Raw genomic sequence first — 13,560 nt, 5'->3', positions numbered from 1 at the left:
AAATCACACAATATTTTTCTGAAAATGTTTATTCATGAGTCAGTGCTTGAGGCATTTCATTCAATCTCTGATAATCCAGTAATGAGAATTCCTTCAAAGTAAGATGACTTGTTAGTATCATAATCTATCTTTCCTATAAGAGAAAAATAAGTCTTGAGTTTTCAAAAGATTTTAAATATGTGTTCAAAATTTCAGATCACTTATTTAGGTTGAAAAAGCATGCAGCAATTCAAGACTGCACATTTTTCTTTGTGCCATAGCAGAAACCAAAAAGAAAGGTGAGTGGTAAGTTAGGTAAGAAAGAGATGCTGTGTGGCAACAGGACAGAGGGAGGAAGGCGGTGAGCTTGACACTCTCTCATAATGAATAAAGATTTAGATTCAAATTCTTAGATAAATATTTCCACAGATAAACTATGACCACAGAGGTTAGTATCTTTTTGGAGTATTTACTATTGTAGAGAAACAGTCTAGGGTATAAGCATCCAGATAAGTATGGGTACTGAAAATATATAGTAACTAGGCTTAGAAGACCAACCAGCAAATACTAACTCCCCCAAAGACTGAAATCCTTACCTTTGAATTTTTTCAGGCTAAAAAAAAAATAAGAAAAGAGCATATACTTATTATATGCTTATTCTTATTTATATTTGTATGTATATGTGCAGATACAAGGAGTGAAACCAAGCAGGACCCTGTAGGGCTCCTGAGCATTGTTGGTAGGGAACAGACTCAAGTGACCTTCCCAGAGTTCCGAAGGTAAGATTCTAACAATTGCTGATCTGGAGATGGAGGGAATGTAGAGGCACAGGAGAAGCAATCAAGAAACAGGAGTGCAGGCTGGGGGCAGGGGCCCGGTCCCGCCTTAAGGGGTGCTCTCTACAGAGCTAGAACCCCCAAAAAAGGGAGATGTTGGCATTCTTCATTCAGTTTAAAGAAACGTGAGAAGCTTTTCAAGAGACCACCTGAGGCCAGATTAAAGAAACCACAGAAACTCATCAGGCTACCTGAGACCAGATTAAAGGAGTACAGGCCCTATACAGAGTAATCTTTATCAGCAACCCCATCCTTGAACCATTGCTATAAAACTCCACACCAAATGCTCCTGGGTTGGGACACACAGGTTTTCAGGGTAGGAGCCCACTGTGTCCCTATTTGCCTGGCAAAGCAATAAAACTATTCACTTCTACTTCACCCAGAACTCTGTCTCCAATAATCTATTTGGCATCAGTGCACAGAGGCTGAGCTTTCAGCATCAGTATCAACATATATTACCAATTGTAAGAAGATCCACCTTTGAATTCAAGAAACCCTAGCTGTGGCTACTGAGAGAGTTTTTTTAACAAAGTAATAAACATTTCATTAATAATTAAATCTATTAATAGCAGGGGTAGGCAGTTGAGACACTACAGCAGCCCATGTGGAAGAACAGTATGATGCAATGAAAAACCTGATCCTTCCATATTATAAGACGTCACAAGTACTGAAGGATTCTGAATAAGATGTGGAGGGCAAGCACGTAGAAATTTAAAGTTATCACATGGTTTATGAAAATAGAGCTTTGTGAGTCTCTGAATTTTAGAACTGGAGAAACCACCAAGAGAGATTGAAGAAGAGCCAACAAAGCAACAGAAATGTATTTGCAGGCATGAAATTAAAAGACGCCTACTCCTTGGAAGGAAAGTTATGACCAACCTAGATAGAATATTCAAAAGCAGAGACATTACTTTGCCAACAAAGGTTCGTCTAGTCAAGGCTATGGTTTTTCCAGTGGTCATGTATGGATGTGAGAGTTGGACTGTGAAGAAGGCTGAGTGCTGAAGAATTGATGCTTTTGAACTGTGGTGTTGGAGAAGACTCCTGAGAGTCCCTTGGACTGCAAGGAGATCCAACCAGTCCATTCTGAAGGAGATCAGTCTTTGGTGTTCTTTGGAAGGAATGATGCTAAAGCTGAAATTCCAGTACTTTGGCCACCTCATGTGAAGAGTTAACTCATTGGAAAAGACTCTGATGGTGGGAGGGATTGGGGGCAGGAGGAGAAGGGGACAGCAGAGGATGAGATGGCTGGATGGCATCACTGACTTGATGGATGTGAGTCTGAGTGAACTCCGGGAGTTGGTGATGGACAGGGAGGCCTGGCATGCTGCAATTCATGGGGTTGCAAAGAGTCAGACATGACTGAGCGACTGGACTGAACTGAACTGAACTGAACTGAATTGAGTAGGCCACTGCCAGGCCAAGACTGAAGCTTTAAGCAAAAATACATCAGTTACCCAAGGGTTACACATTTCTATTTCAAAAAGTGCAACATAAAACCACAGCAGAGAGAAACAAAGTTGATCCTAGCCCACAAAGTCAGAAGACCCTCAAGGAGACTGTTGTGAATTGATAAAATTTCAAATCCACTTATTTATTACATCACTTAAGTGAAGTTGTTTTAATCTACTTATTTATGACAAAGACACAAAATAAAGAAGTTATTTTTAGAAGTAGAATTGTTTTAATATAAGAGTGAAGTAGGCTGTATCGGAGAAGGCAATGGCACCCCAATCCAGTACTCTTGCCTGGAAACTCCCATGGATGGAGGAGCCTGGTAGGCTGCAGTCTATGGGGTCGCGAAGAGTCGGACACAACTGAGCGAGTTCACTTTCACTTTTTCACTTTCCTGCATTGGAGAAGGAAACGGCAACCCACTCCAGTGTTCTTGCCTGGAGAATCCCAGGGATGGGGGAGCCTGGTGGGCTGCCGTCTATGGGGTCACACAGAGTTGGACATGACTGAAGCGACTTAGCTTAGGCTGTATCAGGATGTCATCATCCCATCTGTTGTCTTTTGATCAGCACTCAGAGCTCAGCTGCCCTTCCCTGATGGTGCTAGCGGTAAAGAACACACTTGCCAATGCAGGAGATGTAAGAGATGTGGGTTCCATCCCTGGGTCAGGAAGATCCCCTGGAGGAGGGCATGGCAACACACTCCAGTGTTCTTGCCTGGAAAATCTCATGGACAGAGAAGCTTGGCAGCTTACTGTCCATAGGGTCGCAAAGAGTTGGTCACGATGAAGCAACTTAGCACAGCACAGCACAGTGCTCAGCTACTGGGTGCTTATCAATAAAAACAGATGAAGAAGCAAATATGGTAAGAAGGCATTTAGACAATAAACACTCAGAGTTCGGGCGATCTGAGAGTCTGGCACTGAGCAAAGCTACCCTTTGCTGGTATAGCTCTCTGAAGACCTTGGGGCGCAGCTCCTGCAGTGATAATGGCAACTCCTCCACAGGCAGTGGGACAAACCCTGCAGCAGCCAGAGAAGATGACTACCTGTCAACACCAGTCACCCTAATTCCCTGGTCTCATGCTTTAGCAACAAGGAATTTTTATTCTGTGCTGGCAGTTGGATGTCATTCCTTGGTGTGCAAGATCCAGTCTCTCCTGAGGAACCCAAGCTTGTAGAAAAGGTAGACCTCCACTACACTTGGATTTGATTCCTTTCACATCCTATGGCCTGGAACAAAAGTGTAAATTAATCTATCAGTTGTTTAGACTATGTTATTTCTTTCTTGGCTTATTAAGTGACATCATCCTGTGCACTATTGGCCTGTGAAATCCCAGCAGTGAACTCATGTTAGATAAACAATTGGCAAAGACAATCACAGTTTCTGAGCAAAATTTGCCACCACCCCCTAAAAAAACAAAACACTATCCTTAGTAACCAACATCTGCAATCACTGCAAAAATTGAAGCTACTTTATATTTCTTGCCTATAAATCACCAAATTCCGGACCTTTTCTTGTGTCTATGACAAAGTTAAGGGGTGCTAACATAAGCACTTTCCTGTGTGTAAGGGCCCTTTGGGATTGGTGAGGCAAAAGTTGCCAGGAAGCCTGAGAAAGAGTCTGTCCCCTATGGACCTGTCTCCTGGTGGCAGAAGTTGCCATGGTAACCCAAAGATTCAAAGCAAACCATGAAGTTCAGGGGTCCAAAGTCAGAGGCTTTAATTTTGCTAATTCACCACAGCACACTCTTTAGCACTGAATCTGTGTAAACACTTTACAGTTAAAGGCATCTCTTTGTCGTCACAGGTCCATCAGTATACATAGGCTGATGTATTATGTTTCAATTTTTTGCAGGTCTGAAATATACAATATATGGTTCATCAGTAAATATTTATATACTAGTTATCCGAATGATGCTAGAGTTGTTCTGCGTGCTATTTTAACTTTTTCCCCTTTGGGAGCTCTCCAATAATCAATCTGGTGACACTTAGACTCACTTCGTAGGAACAGTGTGCTGGCCTGGCCTATTCCATGTTATATCTTGAGAATGTGTCCTGTATTTCAGGACCTAATGTGTTTTAAGGAAAATTTCTTGGAGTTGCGCCATTCAAACCAAACAGCCAACACTGACACTCAATTGTCTTAAAATCTTAATTAACCTCACATTCAAAAAAACTTCTGACACTTTCACCGAAAATGAAGTGTTAATTGATGTGAAGAAGTTAGGAAATAGCAGACTAAGGATCTAGTATCTCTGTCAAGATTTTCAGCCAAGTCTGGAACTGATTCCTTGTTTTATTTATATTGAGCTGTTTTACTTCTTGAGAACTGAGCTCTGGGGAACCCACTCCCTATGCCATTTTCTTAGAAATACACCTATATTCTGAAAGAAAATCTTCTGGGAATAGAGCTTAAAAAAAATAAAAGAGAAAGCAAGAAAATACATAAGAGAATAAAAGAATAAAAACAGCATCAGATAAACAAAACAGTTGAAGTCTAGAAAACAAGAAAGCCCAAGCTGAAAGAAAATCTCTTTGCCAGTTCAATATAAAATTCCCCAGGCTTATTCTAAGATTCAAACATAAGTATTACATCTGTGGCAAGGAGCAGAACATTATTAAAATTTTAATATTCTAACATAATTTCTCTCTTCTTCCAGAATACCTAATTCCCATTTCCCTTATTACCTGCATTTGAGAAATACATTAATTTTTTCTAGGTCAATTTACATTTTTATAAAATGATATAAAATATATTTCCTTAAATATTTATTGGAAAAAAGTTTTAGAGAGTGGTTTTTGAGACAGTAAGTTGTTTTTATAATCAATCAAAAATTTCCTTTTCAAATGATACACTAAGTTAGATGTATCCATTGGCTATTACACCAAAATGGTTAAAAACAGTGAGAAGTTATTGGAGAAAGACAGGGCATTTGGTTTTGTCATTTAATTGCTGTGTGACCCAGGTTTTTCTAAAATTTGAGTTTGATTTTTTTTTTGTTTTGGTAAAATGTGAATAATAATACATTTTCAATTTCAACTTTAAATGAGGTAATAATGTATGGGTACTTGGCAGGCAATACATTCACAATAAATGTTAGATGTTTATATGAATATTAGTATTATTTTCATTTTTAGTATTATTTATATGATTAATAAGATGTTTTTCTAGAGAAAAGGAATAATAAGTATATAGTTCATTTTGATTTCTCATATTCTTTACTATTACTGACTCTCCTGGCTTCCCTGGTGGCTCAGTGGTTAAGAATCTGCCTGCCAATGCAGGAGACACAGGTTTGATTCCTGGGTTGGGAAGATCCCTGGAGAAGGAAATGACAACTCACTTCAGTACTCTTGCTTGGGAAATCCCATGGACAAAGAAGCTTGGCACGCTACAGTCCATGGGGTTGCAAAGGGTCAGACACAACTCAGTGACTAAACCACAACTTGACTCTTCACTTCAGAGACCATGGTGAGAAGAAAAACACTCTGTAATGGGAATGAGAAAAATAAATTTGCCTGTCTACTACTTTTACTAATTCAGTATTCCCAAATTTAGTTGTGTTGTACAGGTAGTTGAAGCTTGCTGCTGCTGCTAAGTCACTTCAGTCATGTCCAACTCTGTGGGACCCCATAGACGGCCTCCTACCAGGCTCCCCCATCCCTGGGATTCTCCAGGCAAGAACACTGGAGTGGGTTGCCATTTCCTTCTCCAATGCATGAAAGTGAAAAGTGAAGTCGCTCAGTAGTGTCCGACTCTTAGCAACCTCATGGACTGCAGCCTACCAGGCTCCTCCATCCATGGGATTTTCCAGGCAAGAGTACTGGAGTAGGGTGCCATTGCCTTCTTCGAGTTGAAGCTTAGTAAGCAGTTAAAAGCAGCTGAAACTCAGGAAGGCTTTCTCCCCCCAGATCAATTAATGTGGTACTAACATTTAAGTTCTCTGCTCATGAGACTAAAAGACACACAATGATTGATTGTTCCCTAGATTTAAAGGCCACAAAACTTTAATAATATCAAGATTAAAGGGAAAACAAAATCCTCATTAAAGTTTTATTAGATCTAAGATATTCTCTACTAGAGATTTTTCAGCTGCTAAAATCTAAACTATTGCATTGGTCTCCAAATGAATTGCTGCTTGATCACACGGGCCATGGAACTGGGTGCGTTAATTTGGATACTTCTATTTCCTTAGGGTTGCTGTTTGAACTATTTTCCTTAGAACTCTCCAGAACCTCAAAAAGAAACCTACTGAGATATGGAATAGGAAAGTAGAATGCAGAGAGGAAGGATAGCAAAGATAAAATACTTTAGAGAATAAAGGCAGAAAAGTAGAATACGTTAAAGCAGAGTCAGGATGACAAGGATGCACACGGCCTAAGGATTAAAAGATATTTGTTCCAGTTTCAATACATTTGGCACAGGTTGATAGTAAAATTCCAACCATCTGTAAGCATAGCAGAGACATGGCAAAGGATATGCAGATTTCTTATCAATGGAATTCTAATGCTTATTAAATCTCCATGCACAAATTTAGATAATTTCAGATGATAGGTATGCTCCCACCAAGGTCTCTTTCCCAAAAATAAATCATTTGCTAAGAGTTTTCCATTTTCACAACACTCTCTTTTAACAGTTTCTACAATTTCCTGAAAAATACATAAATAGCGCAACTGGAAAAGAATAACTGCATGAATTCAATGCTTCTTGATTGATTTACTCCTTCATTTTGCCCCCAAGGCAATTCTTAGCATGACAAAGGACTAGGAAAGCTGGAGATTAAGAAACCTAGCAAGTTCTCTTAGGTGAAATTCTTCCTTCTGATAAAAACAAATATAAAAGAATTTTAACAGTCATAAGTTTGCAACTATTTCTTAATTGAATAGTTCCATATGTGAAAGTGAAAGTCGCTCAGTCCTGTCTGACTCTTTGCATCCCCATGGAATTCTCCAGGCCACAATACTAGAGTGGGTAGCCTTTCCCTTCTCCAGGGGATCTTCCCAACACAGGGATCGAACCTAGGTCTCCCACATTGCAGGCAGATTCTTTACCAGCTTAGCCACAAGGAAGCCCCCCAAAATTAAAAAAAAATCCCCCAAAAGCCAGTATTATCAAAAAGTAATATAGAAAGGTAAAATTCATAAGTGAGGAAAAGGATGTACTTATTAAGGACAATTTGGCAAATCACTGACTTATAGAAAGGAATATTTGATTTTCAAAATTATAGCTAAGTTCCTAAGTACTGCTAGAGAAGTTTCCCACAAGGTGGCTATTATGGACTGAACTGTGTCCTCTTGAAATTTCTATGTTGAAGCTCTTAGCCCCGGTAACTCAGAAGGAAACTGTGTTTGGAAATATGGTCTCTGAAGAAGTAACCACATAAATAGGGTCCTTAGAGAAAGCCCTCATCCAATATGACTGTTATATTCATAAGAAGATTAAGGGAATTCCCTGGAAGTCCAGTGGTTGGGACTTTCTGCTTCCACGGCCAGGGGCCCTGGTGTGATCCCTGGTGGAAGAACTCAGATCCCACAAGCCTCACAGCATAGCCTCACAGAGTTACAAGGTAAATCAATTACATACTTCAATTATTTAAATGAAAAAAAAGATTAAAGTGGAAAAAGACGTGAAGAAGAGATTAAAGCATAAACATGCGCAGAGGCAAGACTAAGTGTAGATACACAGAGATGACTGTCTACAAACCAAAAAGAAAGACTTTAGAGGAAACCAATACCTGTATGTTTCATTTTTGGCTTCCAAAACTGGGAGAAATAAAATTTTGTTGTTTCAGCCACTGAGCCTGTGGTACTGTTTTGGCCTCCCTGGAAAACTAATACAGTTTGACAAATGTCAGTGTGGTCAATCCTTGACTTTTTAAGGATCAATGATAGTACATAGGTTATTCAGCCCTTCTTTTTCATTTCTATCCATTAGCATATTTCTCAGGAACTATGAGGAGAAATTAAAAGAAAAATGACTTTGGTAAAAGATTTGTTGGGGAGAAGTTATTTAAGAAAAAAATCTGTCTTTTCCATCATTGAACTCCACCTTATCAAAGTTCTATTCTCCCTTTTCCATGTGCCTATTATTATACTCAGAGTATAATATTATTGCTCTTTTCTAGATTATAAACTTTATGCAGAACTCTTTTTTGCATGTCTATAGCAGACACATTACTTTGCCAACAAAGGTCCATCTAGTCAAGGCTATGGTTTTTCCAGTGGTCATGTATGGATGTGAGAGTTGGACCGTGAAGAAAGCTGAGCACCAAAGAATTGATGCTTTTGAACTGTGGTGTTGGAGAAGACTCTTGAGAGTCCCTTGAACTGCAAGGAGATCCAACCAGTCCATTCTGAAGGACATCAGCCCTGGTATTTCTTTGGAAGGAATGATGCTAAAGCTGAAACTCCAATACTTTGGCCACCTCATGCAAAGAGTTGACTCATTGGAAAAGACTCTGATGCTGGGAGGGATTGGGGGCAGGAGGAGAAGGGGACGACAGAGGATGAGATGGCTGGATGGCATCACTGACTTGATGGACGTGAGTCTGCGTGAACTCCGGGAGTTGGTGATGGACAGGGAGATCTGGCGTGCTGTGATTCATGGGGTCACAAAGAGTCGGACAAGACTGAGCGACTGAACTGAACTGAACTGAGGGCTCATAGTGCCTGGGACATAATGTTCCCAGTATCTTGGGCAGTACTTGATGCATATAGGCACTTAGTAAGTACAATCGGAGAAGGCAATGGCACCCCACTCCAGTACTGTTGCCTGGAAAATCCCATGGACAGAGGAGCCTGGTAGGCTGCAGTCCATGGGGTCGTGAAGAGTCAGACAGTACTGAGCGACTTCACCTTCACTTTTCACTTTCATGCATTGGAGAAGGAAATGGCAACCCACTCCAGTGTTCTTGCCTGGAGAATCACAGGGATGGGGGAGCCTGGTGGGCCGCTGTCTATGGGGTCGCACAGAGTTGGACATGACTGAAGCGACTTAGCAGCAGCAGTAGCAGTAAGTACAATAGGTTCAGTTCAGTTCAGTCGCTCAGTCATGTCTGACTCTTTGTGACCCCATGGACTGTAGCATGCCAGGCCTCCCTGTCCATCACCAACTCCTGGGGTTTACTCAAACTCAGGTCCATTGAGTCAGTGATGCCATCCAACCATCTCATCCTCTGTCGCCCCATTCTCCTCCCAGCTTCAATCTTTCCCAGGATCAGGGTCTTTTCAAATGACTCAGATGGTGGCCAAAGCATTGGAGTTTCAGCTTCAACACCAGTCTTTCCAGTGAATATTTAGGACTGATTTTCTTTAGGATGGACTGATTGGATCTCCTTGCAGTCCAAAGGACTCTCAAAGTCTTCTCCAACACCACAGTTCAAAAGCATCAATTCTTTGGCACTCAGCTTTCTTTATAGTCCAACTCTCACATTCATACATGACTACTGGAAAAACCATAGCCTTGACTAGATGGACCTTTTTGGCAAAGTAATGTCTCTGCTTTTTAATATGCTGTCTAGGTTGATCATAACTTTCCTTTCAAGGAGTAAGCGTCTTTTAATTTCATGGCTGCAATCACCATCTGCAGTGATTTTGGAGCCCCCAAAATTAATGTCTGCCACTGTTTCCACTGTTTCCACATCTATTTGCCATGAAGTGATGGGACCAGATGCCATGATCTTAGTTTTCTGAATGTTAAGCTTTAAGCCAACTTTTCCACTTTTCACTTTCACTGTCATCAAGAGGCTCTTTAGTTCTTGTTTGCTTTCTGCCATAAGGGTGGTGTCATCTGCATATCTGAGGTTATTGATACTTCTCCCAGCAATCTTGATTCCAGCTTGTGCTTCATTCAGCCCAGCATTTCTCATGATGTTCTGCATATAAGTGAAATAAGCAGGGTGACAATATACAGCCTTGACGTACTCCTTTTCCTATTTGGAACCAGTCTGTTGTTCCATGTCCAGTTCTAACTGTTGCTTCCTGACCTGCATACAGATTTCTCAAGAGTCAGGTCAGGTGGTCTGGTATTCCCATCTCTTTCAGAATTTTCCACGGTTTATTGTGCTCCACACAGCAAAGGTTTTGTGGCTACTGGTCAAAGGCTAATAGAGTTTTGCCAAGAGAACACACTGGTCATAGCAAATACCCTCTTCCAACAATACAAGAGAAGACTTTACACAAGAACATCACCAGGTGGTCAACACCGAAATCAGATTTATTATTTTCTTTGCAGCCAAAGTTGGAGAAGCTCTACACAGTCAGCAAAAACAAGACCAGGAGCTGACTGTGGCTCAGATCATGAACTCCTTATTGCCGAATTCAGACTTAAATTGAAGAAAGTAGGGAAAACCACTAGACCATTTGATGACCTAAATCAAATCCCTTATGATTATATAGTGGAAGTAACCAATAGATTTAGGTGACTAGATCTGATAGACAGAGTGCCTGATGAACTATGGATGGAGGTTCATGACATTGACCAGGAGACAGGGATCAAGACCATCCCCAAGAAAAAGAAATTCAAAAAAGCAAAATGGCTGTCTGAGGAGGCCTTGCAAATAGCTGGGAATAGAAGAAAAGCGAAAAGCAAAGGAGAGAAGGAAACATATACCCATTTGAATGCAGAGTTCCAAAGAATAGCAAGAAGAGATAAGAAAGCCTTCCTCAGTCATCATTGCAAAGAAATAGAGGAAAACAATAGAAAGGGGAAGACTAGAAATCTCTTCAAGAAAATTAGAGACACCAAGGGAATATTTCATGCAAAGATAGGCTCAATAAAGGACAGAAATGATACGGACCTTACAGAAGCTGAAGATATAAAAAGAAGTGGCAAGAATACACAGAAGAACTACACAAAAAAAGATCTTCATGACCCAGATAATCACTATGGTGTGATCACTCACCTAGAGCCAGACATCCTGGAATGTGAAGTCAAGTGGGCCTTGGGAAGATCACTACGAACAAAACTAATGGAAGTGATGGAATTCCAGTGGAGCTATTTCAAATCCTAAAAGATGACGCTGTGAAAGTGCTGCACTCAATATGCCAGCAAATTTGGAAAACTCAGAAGTGGCCACAGGACTGGAAAAGGTCAGTTTTCATTCCAATCCCAAAGAAAGTGATGCCAAAGAATGCTCAAACTACTGCACAATTGTACTCATTTCACACACTAGTAAAGTAATGCCCAAATTTTTCCAAGCCAGGCTTCAACAGTACGTGAACTGTGAACTTCCAGATGCTCAAGCTGGATTTATAAAAGGCAGAGGAATCAGAAATCAAATTGCCAATATCTCCTAGAGCATCAAAAAAGCAAGAGAGGTCCAGAAAAACATCTATTTCTGCTTTATTGACTGTGCCAAAGCCTTTGACTGTGTGGATCATGATAAACTGTGAAAGTGCAATAGGTATTCTGTAAATAGTTGGTGACTTAAGGCTGCTACTGCTGCTGCTCAGTCATTTCTGACTCTTTGCAACCCCATGGCTAGAGCCCACCAGGCTCCTCTGTTCATGGTTTTCTCAGGCAAGAATACTTCAGTGAGTTGCCATTTCCTCCTCCAGAGGATCTTCCTGATACAAGGTTTGAACCTTTGTCTCCTATGTCTCTTGCACTGGTAAGTGGATTCTTTACTATTGTGCCACCTGGGAATCAAGGGACCCTACAATGTTGGTAACCTTCCTCTTTTTCACTAATGCAGAAATAGAACTTAAGTAATCCCAAGTTACATTAGTTTTGATGTTTGAAGTGAAAGTTGCTCAATCGTGTCTGTCTCTTTGTGACCCCATGGACTATAGGGGTCACGATTCTCCAGGCCACAATACTGGAGTGGGTAGCCTTTCCCTTCTCCAGGGGATCTTCCCAACCCAGGGATTGAACCCAGCTCTCCTGCACTGCAAGCAGGTTCTTTACCAGCTGAGCCGCAGAGGAAGCCCAAGAATACTGGAGTGAGTAGCCTATCCCTTCTCCAGCAGATCTTCCTGACCCAGGAATCAAACTGGGGTCTCCTGCATTGCAGGCAGATTTTTTACCAACTGAGTTATCAAGGAAGCCAGTTGGTGTTTTAAGGGACCCAAAAATCAAACTCCTCTTCTCTTTTTTGAGTTTTGAAACTTAAAAGACAAAGACGTCTGAATATCACTTTTATTATTAAGAATAAATTGAAGAACGTGATCTAGGTGTATAAGAACCAAGGGCTTCCTAATACAAAATTCTAAAATCAAAGAGACTTTCCTGTCAGTTTCAACAATACTGAACTGCCTGGAGTTCTCACTATGTAAAGCAGACACCATGGAGGGAAACTCAGGACGACTCCTCCCTTGGCAACTGGATCCCATAGAGGGGAAAATTAAGAAGTGGCACTTTGACAATCATGAATAAAACAAGCCACTGCACCTCTCCTAGAGAATAATATGTGTAGCTGCCCAGTCACATCCAATTTCTTTGTGACCCCATGGGCAGTATGCCACCAAGCTCCTCTGTCCATGGGATTATCCAGGCAAGAGTACTGGAGTGGGTTGCCATTTTCTCCTCCAGGGGATCTTCCTAACCCAGGGATTGAACCTTTGTCTCCTGCATTGGCAGGCAGAAAATGACAGGAAATGCAAGGAAATTTATCTCCTTCCCAACTAGCAAGGTGTATCCACTACTTATACTCAAGTCCTCTGACATCAAGTCTTCTCCTACTGCATTTGTCTTTATATAATGATTCAACAGGGCTGGGAGTAGAGAGAGAATCTAACCTGAGTTTGGGTCTCTATCTAGAATTGATTATTCTTTTAAAACTAAAAAGGCTATATCATAAAACTCCACATTAGGCTTGTAGTAGAGACCAAATAAAGTGCACAGTATTATTTAGTAGGACAACCACAAGAAGAAACCACCTTGGAGCATGTCTGACTTAGCATAAACTTGAAAGGGAAGTGATTGGAAAAATGAGGGCTGTGAATTAAGGGAGGTAGGGAGGCAGGGGTGGGGAAGGAGAATTTTTTCCTAAGAGATCTTTCAGCTGTATTAGTGAAGCTACTTGTTTTCAGAAATGAGAAACAAGAAAAATCGGTCTTTGGGCTGTCAGATGATCTTTTCAATTAGCTCTGAGTGCAAGAGTAAGGATTTATTACCTGCCACCAGAGCTATGCTGGTAAATACTGAACAAATGGTTCTTAGAATAGGAGGATCCCTAATTTGTGGCATTTGCTGATTTCTGTGGTGCAAATACACCAATCACAGCCCATTTTAGGCTCCTCCATGACATCAGCCTGGAGAAGGAAATGGCAACCCACTCCAATATTCTT

The 13,560-nt window shown here is 40.9% G+C and overlaps 1 protein-coding gene across 23 annotated transcripts in view; it reads right to left on the bottom strand.

Annotated features, from left to right (window-relative positions):
- LOC147349347 (uncharacterized) overlaps window positions 1–13,560 on the bottom strand; it is a 690,773-nt gene that overhangs the window by 628,412 nt on the left and 48,801 nt on the right. The window contains exon 3 of one of the 23 annotated variants that reach the window (XR_015150405.1): window positions 2,552–3,501. The exons of the other annotated variants lie outside the window; for them this stretch is intronic. The gene's annotated coding sequence lies outside the window, so the exon portion shown is untranslated. Of the gene's footprint in view, window positions 1–2,551; window positions 3,502–13,560 lie in introns of those variants that run through there. 23 annotated transcript variants of the gene reach the window in all.

This window comes from Bos grunniens, chromosome 21 (genome assembly GCF_055505025.1).
Source record: "Bos grunniens cultivar Pamir isolate PY7600 chromosome 21, Bosgru_T2T1.0, whole genome shotgun sequence".
Lineage (NCBI taxonomy): Eukaryota > Metazoa > Chordata > Mammalia > Artiodactyla > Bovidae > Bos > Bos grunniens.
Note: the sequence above shows the minus strand (reverse complement) of the source record. Positions and strands in the feature narration are given on the sequence as shown.